Below are 8693 nucleotides of genomic sequence, written 5' to 3' on the forward strand. Positions count from 1 at the left end.
TTCCCTGTGTACATTTTTCCATAGTCATATGTTGCTTTGTCAGTTTATTTAGAAACGAAAAAAGAAATGGTATGTGCTTTTTCCCCCAAAACAGAAACTGAACTGAAAAATATCTGAAGTGGAAGCAATTATGAAAGAAAAACACTCAAAGTGATCAGTTTTTAAAGAAAATACATGTACAAGAAAATATATGTACAAAATCTGTCTTCCTATCATCCAGCTAGCTAGCTCTCTATCATCTGTCTAGCTATCTAGCAATCATTTATCCATCATCTAAAATTTATCAATCACATTTTCTCTATATGTATATTTATATGTGTAGAATTAGTTACTTTTATCACAATTAATATAATCTGTCTATAATTATTGATAATAGTCTTTGAAAATATGTAGCACAACTGAATAAAAATGACTTGTTTTAACTTTGACAATTATACTTATTTATTGTGCATAAATGCATAGCTAAAACTGTGTATGTCCTCATGAGTGTGTGTGAGAGAGACAGAGGGGGGAAGGAGGAGAGAATTTTACAACTATAAACCATTTTTGATGGATTGATGTTACTGGACTTTTCTTAAAATATATTTAAAGGAAAAGAATGGAGACTTTAATGCAAATGATGATTTTTTAGCACATCACTAAAATCAAGATTTTGGATCTAATATGGAATTACAGCTTTGTACCTTTAAGTTTAAATAACTGCCTTCAATTTACATTATATATGTGTATATTTTCAAGTGTCTAAGCCAAGAGCATTTTATTTTTGTATATCAGCATTTTTTTAAGTTTTAATTCCAGAATAGTTAACATACAGTGTTCTGTGAGTTTCAAGTGTACAATACAGTGACTCAACACTTCCATACATCACACCTGGTGCACATCACCGACAAGTACACTCCTTAATCCCCATCCCCTGTTTCACCCGTTCCCCCATCCACCCCACCCCTGTGAGATCAGTTTGTTCTCTATAGTTAAGACTCTATTTTTTTATTTGTCTCTCTTTTTCTTTGTTTTGTTTCTTAAGTTCTACATATGAGTGAAATCCTATGGTATGCATCATATTCTATTTGTATTTATCTAATAAAGAATAGAAATGAATATTACTGATCTGATACCCATAAGGCTTCTATCATGTAAATCATTTCAGTCTCTCAGGGTTTTGGAATTGCCGTTATCTTTTTATAATAAAACTGTGTGCCTTCATTGGTGAGCATAGAAAATATTATTTCAATAAATATTTAATGAAAAAGGTGTTTTATCTATTCATTAGGCTTCATAGTAATATATGTTCATCAGAAGAAAATAAATAAGAATATTTAATGTTCTTTGTTTACAACAGATCACATGAAAGAATATATGAATAATTAGATTGTGATCTTTATACTTTGCCAGTTTTAGCAACAATGTAAGTAATCTTCTAATACTCAATTCTACATTTCATTCTGATTTTTAAATAAAGGAAATAAATTCACCTTTAATGATAATGATACATAATCTATAACTAAAAATATCAATGTTTGAAAATGTTTTTCCTTAAAACTTAAAATTTAAGGTTTAAAAATATATTAATTAAGAATAAATTTTATAAGTGCTATAATCTATAATGTGATGTTTTTGAGGTATTGAATTGATACAAAAAGTTCTCTATAGAATAACCAGTATCAATTTTAATAGAAAATTTCTTTAAGATATAATTTTTAATTTAGAAATTGAATTTAGTTTCATGAGAAAAATAGAAAAGGAAAAAAATACATGAATTTAAGTAGAAATCAATAGTTAATATTTAGTTAATATTGTATACCAAAATTTTATTTTATTCATTTTCATTAATTTTTATAGTTTGAGTATTTTAATTTTTCAAATTAGTATTTTTTAAGATTTATTTATTTATATTAGAAAGGCAGAGTAGGCAAGTGAGTGAGGGAAGGGGCAAAGGGAGAGGGAGAGAGAATCTTTCAAGCAGACTCCCCACTGAGCTCAGAGCCTAACAGAGTGGCATTCAGGACCCATGAGATCATGACCTGAACTGAAACCAAGAGTAGGACACCCAATAGAGCTCCTTTTTCAAGTTATTATTTAATAAAATCTATGTTATCAGTAATATGTGTTCTCTAGTTCTCAGCTACAACTATAACATTTATTTATTATAGCATTTAATATAGTAATAGTATATATGGGTTTTGTTTACTTAAAATATTGATGATTAAGTAGCTTTGGACAGTTTTCAAACAGAGAACTTTTTCACAAACATCTGAAAAATCCAGAACATTTAATTATCTAGTTAATTTGTTTGTCTATATGCAAAAGAGTTGCTGATAAGTCAATCAAAACATTTATGGAAATATTGCTTTAGAAGTAAGGAAGAGAACGATTTAGCATTTGGATTGTTCAAAAAAATAGAAATGGGTTAAAATCAAAGGAAATAATTTGCATTGTTGATTGAAATATCTGGTTATTTTAAAGATGTTGGAGGCAACACTTAAGGTATACATATTTTCACATTGCTGTTCTCAGAGGTAGATATTTTTCTCTGAGTAGTGAACCAACAGTTCCCACATCCTCAATAAAAATTAATAATGTCACTCTAGTCCCACTGCTCACACAACAGTTTTTTTTAAATGAAGTTGATAAACTAAAAAATTCCTTCACAGATGTATTATTATTTCTCACAAATACACAGTAGAGGAAACCAAGATATGAGCTCAAGTTTTCTGAAAAATTAGTTTTGAACTTTAGAATCTTATCATAAGAAAAATTATTTTCTGCATACTAGAATTGAGGCAAACACACACAGTTTTTGGTAGAACATGATCTTAAAAAGCAAAAAAGATACAAACTCAACTGCAATATTTTCCTCATCAATTTTATATTTGAGGTTTCATAATTGACAGGTCTTATCTGTACACATTTCATGAATATTTTCTGTTAGCTCTACAGTTCTAAATACCTTTCATTGCTATTATCTGTCCACATATTTTCAAAGCTATCGTTTTAAACATGTTCAAGTTCCTTGAGCAGTACCATAGGTTTAGCAATAAAAGTATGTTTAGTTGTCATGGTAATGTTGGTAAAGTAGTGGTATTATTTTTCTTGTTCATAGATCTCTTTTTCCTTCCCTCATTTGGCTTTTGTTTTCCTTTTGCCCTCTATTTAAAAGAAAGTTGATTTTAATCATAGAGGTTTTGGCAATGGTTTTTAATGCAAAATGACAGTTTATTCAAATTGTCAGCATTCTTACCGATCAATGCAGATGGCTACATCATTGATCCAGTTATTGCAATCAGTATAGATTTTCAACAAAGCATCAGCTGTGCTGCAATCTATTTGGCCCCAGAAACTGCATCTTTTTTTCTAGGTCCTACCTTTTAGAAAGGGAGGTGTTAGATTGCATACAAATTCACAAAAAGTCATTTAATCAATAGAGCAGAAGGCGATGAATGACAAGTAAACCTGTGGGGACAGAAGCAAGCCAACTGCTCTCTAGGTAAAAGTGGGACAAGATATCAGAGGGTTTTAATAAAAGAAATTGCATCTTAGAATAGAATAACTCAGTTAATTGGGAGAAATTAGCAAAATCTAAATGAAGACAGTCACTGTATGGTTAAGAACTAGCAATGCAAACTATTTGAAGAACAGGTATAGATCTTTAGTTCTATGTTTAGTTTAATGCCTTATCACCCATTTGCCTTGCAAGTTTTTCTGTTCCTGTTAATAACTCAATTAGAATGGAAACTTCAGTCACATTCAGTTTATTCTTTTGCCTCTCCCATTCATTTAATCACCCATTAGATACTCTACTACTATCTTCACCATCCACCTCTAAAAGACGTTGTACATTTTTCACACTCATCTCATTTTATTTCCCCAAGTCTATGAGGTAGCTCCTATTATTAGTTCTTGGTCTCAGAGAGGAAATGAAATTTGGAGGTCACATGAACAATAAATGAAAAGCAAGGCCCTGAATGCTGACCTTTCTGCCTCCAAGTTGGTTTGAACCATTGTGCAATACGGTACTGGGGCAGCAGGGTGGGGGTTCCTACCAAAACTGTTCTCCTCCATTTATAGGGCTTCTCCATTCTTTTTTCATCACTAACTTAATCCATTGTGTATCGCATTTTGAAATTGTTTATCAATCTCTAGTTTCTATTAAACTTTAATCCATCTTACTAAATGCTGTCAAAACAGTCTTTATGTGTCATATCTCTGTTCAATAATCTTTAAGAATTGTCCTTCTATATGGAGTGACGCACAAATTTGTCTCAGGAGCTATCTTCAATCAGATGCATCCTGATTCCACATCATATACCCTGGGATTCTACTCAAATACAATTGAACCATTTAACTTTCCCTGAATTTGACCTTTGTCCCCCTCACCTTTATTGCTTTTCTTGACTCAACTTTTCTTTTTGGAAGTTGTCTCCCTTTCACTTTTGTTTATAAGAATACTTTATACCCTCTAAACCCCAATTCAAATGCCCTCTCATCCATGAAACATATCAGAAATCTCCTAGAGGTGTATGACTTTCATATATGTATATATATATATATATTGCATATATTTAGTATGTATCTTCCATATTTTATCTCTCCTATCAAATAAATGTATATTTAAAAAATATTTCTCAATATTATACTCACAGTAGATACATACTTCTTATCATATATGAATAACTATGTAAATGTGCCAAAAACAAATTATTTTCATAAAACTCTAATGGCACCCGGGTGGCTCAGTCAATTGAGCATCTGCCTTCAGCTCCGGTCACGATCCCAGGGTCCTGTGATGGACCCCTGTATGGGGCTCCCTCAGCAGGGAGCCTGCTTCTTCCTCTCCCTCTGCCTGCTGTTCCCCCAACTCATTCTTTCTCTCTATCAAATAAATAAATAAAATCTTTTAAAAATAAATAATATAACTTTTCCAAGGGCAGATGTATTCTCATTTTTGTATTTCTAGTACAACATAGCTGAACAACGAATGCAAAGGTTCATTCAATGATAAGCAATGATGATTTATTCACAGATGAACTATGAATGAAAAATAATGCATAATTTACGTTTTCTGCTACTATAATCTCTTTGAGTTAAGGTAAAGGATCATTACTTCATCTCTGTTTTCTATAGCATCTAATAGAGTGTCAAAATAATAGCTTGTACTTTAGTAACTTTTACATGCTTAAAACTAATGATCACTAATAATATTAGAGCTATTGATAGTCACACAAAAATTAAATAAAACTTCCTTTAAAACTATCAGTTTTCCATTTTTAGAAAATAAATATTATCAGAGTGATATTTTAGAGTTAATATCTAAAGCAAGTACTTTCTCTCTTATAAGATACTTAAATGTATTCATACTTTTTTTCTGAACTGGGTTTAAGTTATAGTAAAAATTTTATAATGTTTTAAAATGAGGACTTCTTTGTCAGAATGACATAAAAGATAGAGAACAAAAGAGGAAATGTAGCTCTCTAATCTGGCATTTGAAACAAAACAACCAAAAATGCCACATCATTTATATTATATTCAAACCAGATTTTACATGATATGAAATTTTCTGTTAAGAAAACCGTTTGCTATAAATAAGCTTAAAACAATTCAGCTTTTATGTTTATTAAGTAATTATCAAAATACCAACATTTTTTAAATAGCCCTCTATTGCAGGACAAACTAGAGAAGTTATTTACTCTCTTGTCGTGGTATTTTAGATAGTTTAGGCAAAATAATTTCATATATTATCATTATGAAAGTGAGTATTTTCTCTGTAAGTTTATACATCCTATAAACTTGGAAAATAATTGGGCATTGTCAAAATTTCACTTCATTTGGTGCTGTGTGAAATGGGCTTTCATAAGAATAATACCATAATTTGAATAAGTGGACTGTGACATTTGAATTAGAAAAGACTACATATTAAAATATCAAATCACCAATCAGCACTGTCTAATGCAAATATAATCCTCTTTGAAAGTATCTGAAAGGTTTCATAATAATAAGAAGAAAGCTAATTTGACTTTTAATTGATGCCAAGTCCATCTGTCAAAATGTCATTAGTACTTCTTGAGCAGTGAAAACACACAATGGTACATTTGGGTTTTTAATTAAGTCAAGTGTACATGCTATTTAAATTTGAATTATTCTTAAATTAGATGTATAAATTGTATCTATTCTTATAATAGGAATAAGTGAAAAGTAATTTTTAATTTTATTTTTAATAACAAGTAATGTTTTAAACTCATTTAAGATCTTAAGCATACAGCTAAATATTAACTGTGACTTATTTTTAATCCTTTTGAATACCTACTCATGTTTAAAATAATACATATTTACTCTATTTTTTTATTTTTTAAAAATATTTTATTTATTTATTCGTGAGAGACACAGAGAGAGAGAGAGAGAGGCAGAGACACAGGCAGAGGAAGAAGCAGGGTGCATCCAGGGAGCCTGATGTGGGACTCAGTCCCGGGACTCTAGGATCGTGCCCTGAGCTGAAGGCAGATGCTTAACCACTGAGCCACCCAGGTGTCCCTACTCTATTTTTTTTATTGATTAAGTCTGTAGGTATATCTGTATAGTCAAGTGAAATAATGATACCCCAGAAACTATTTGTGAACATAATCTAAAATAATATTTATCGAGTGCCTAAATATGTGCCAAGCTCAGGACCATGTGCTTTATATATGATGTCATATCTTAAAAACAACTGAATTAAGTAAATGTGACTATTGTACAGGTGTGGTTGCTTAGAGAGATAAATTTCTTTAATTTTGCGACACTTATAAGTGAGAGAAATGATATGTATTAAGTCTGTCAGTCTGTGTTCAAACACCAGACTATATAATGTGTTACACTTCTATTAACAAACAACCTCATCTAAAACATATAAAAAGCTTAATAAATGCTTTTAACACATTTTTACTGTTTTAACCAAAGGTGATCTACCCCTAGACTAATAGGCCAAATTCTGTCCACTGCTTGAGTTTTCTTTTAAATAAAGTTTTATTCGAACACATCTCTGCCCACTTAACATATTGCCTATGGCTGCTTTCAGTATAGTAACAGAGTTGAGTAGTTACAACACAAAGCCTAACATAATTACTTTACAGAAAGAGTTTGCAAACCCCTGATGTAAGCTATATTGTGCTATATAAGATTCTGTGTATAAAGGGACTGGGTGACTTTACATCTACAAAAGGGAAATGGCCACTTAGAATTTATGATTTTAGGGATTACACATAATCTAACAACCTTTCTAAAATATTTCCCTATAGGGTCAATAATGTCCCCCCAAAATATCCACATCCCAATCCTCAGAATCTATTAATGCTACTTATATGACAAAAAATACATTGAAATTGTGATTCAATGAAGGATCTTGAGATGGGAGAAATTATCTTAGATTATTCAGGTAGGCCCTTGAAGTAATTACAAGTGTCCTTATAAGAGAGAGACAGAAGATCAGAGTGGATCATGAGAGAGAGGATGACAGAAACAAAGGACTTAAGTGATGTATTTTGAAGATGAAGGAAAGAGCCATAAGCCAAGAACTATAAGTAAATCTCTAGAAGCTAAAAAAAGCAAAGAAATATATTTCCTCTGGAGCCTCGAGAAAAAACTAACCTAGCTAGCACCATGACTTTTGCTCAGTAAAACAGATTTCAGATGACTAGCCCCTAGAATTATATGAGGATAAATCTGTTTGGTTTTAAGCCACTAAGTTTATGGTAATTTGTTATAGCAGCAATAGGAAACTCACATATCCTTCTGACTGAGATCTGAAATCTTTTTAATTTGTCAGATACATATGCAATAAGATAATTCTTAAACTTTTGAGGACCAGTGATCACTCCTCTGATCAACCTGATAGGAACGATGGACATTCAGATTAAAAAATTCTGAACATGCATATATACACAAATTTTTGCATTTGGTTTCAGAGGTTAACACACCCCCAAGCATACTGGAGGTATGCTTTACCTGGAGGGACTTCCTGGAGTTCAGTGGACTTTAGATGCTGTTTCCTGAGATCATGGGATTGTTGTGTGTGTGTGTGTGCGCGTGTGTGTGTATGTATGCGTATCAGTCAATATGTGGCACCCAGAACATTGTCTGGAACTTAGTAGATATTTAATAGGTCTTTGGGGAAAGGAAGAAAGAATAGATATATTGGTGAGCAAAAAAAGAGTTGTTTTTGGACTTTTTTGATAAATTTTGAAAATTCTTAGAAAATTATTAAGAAAGGAATGAGAATGAGCTGAGCTGCTTAGTATTTTATAAAGATAACTTTGAGGGTAGAGAACAAAACATATGAAAGGCGCAATGATAGGATATAAGTTAGGTAGTAAAAAAATAGATGAAAAAAAATTAAAAACTGTTAGGGTCCTAGGCAATGAAAATTTAGTTATTTGCTTACTAGGACCTTTCCCTCTGCTTCAGCTCTTTAAAAAAGCCTCAAATTGAAGATTTCCAGAGAGTGCTAATAAATATCTTATCTGGGAAGCTTTTAAAAGATGAAAATCCTTTCAGTTCCTTCAGCAGATACTCTGTAACAAGGTTCCCAAATCTGTGTTTTAAAATTTTAGCAGGTGATTCTCAATGAACAGGCAGATTTGAGAAGCAATATTCATAATCCCTTCTCATCCAACACATTACTAATTATTAGCAATCAAAGCAACCACCAAAAAGTAATCATTATG

This window comes from Canis lupus, chromosome 31, assembly GCF_003254725.2.
Source record: "Canis lupus dingo isolate Sandy chromosome 31, ASM325472v2, whole genome shotgun sequence".
NCBI classification, from domain to species: domain Eukaryota; kingdom Metazoa; phylum Chordata; class Mammalia; order Carnivora; family Canidae; genus Canis; species Canis lupus.